Consider the following 217-nt stretch of genomic DNA (forward strand, 5'->3'; position numbering starts at 1 on the left):
GGCACCGGGTCATAATCATCATCCTGGAAACAGGTATGAAGGTATAAGGCACAGGTATGAAGTCACCAAGATACATATTCAGATGTGTGCAGCACATTTTATGGAGGACTTTTTCCTGATCCTGGTAGAGTAGACTACAATGCCGGCTGTTCTGACTCAGTCTGTAAGTACGTTTTAATTTTAAGAATTTGCCACTGACGATTCAAACGCGAGCTTT

The 217-nt window shown here is 42.4% G+C and overlaps 1 long non-coding RNA gene across 1 annotated transcript in view; it reads right to left on the reverse strand.

The window, feature by feature from the left end:
- LOC107709675 (uncharacterized) overlaps window positions 1–217 on the reverse strand; it is a 943-nt gene continuing 726 nt past the window's right edge. The window contains exon 3 of the long non-coding RNA XR_001636518.1: window positions 1–23. This is a non-coding gene — a long non-coding RNA (uncharacterized LOC107709675). The remainder of the gene's footprint in view (window positions 24–217) is intronic.

The sequence above is a fragment of the Sinocyclocheilus rhinocerous genome, unplaced genomic scaffold, assembly GCF_001515625.1.
Source record: "Sinocyclocheilus rhinocerous isolate Xijiao unplaced genomic scaffold, SAMN03320098_v1.1 scaffold26908, whole genome shotgun sequence".
In the NCBI taxonomy this organism is placed as follows: Eukaryota; Metazoa; Chordata; class Actinopteri; order Cypriniformes; family Cyprinidae; genus Sinocyclocheilus; species Sinocyclocheilus rhinocerous.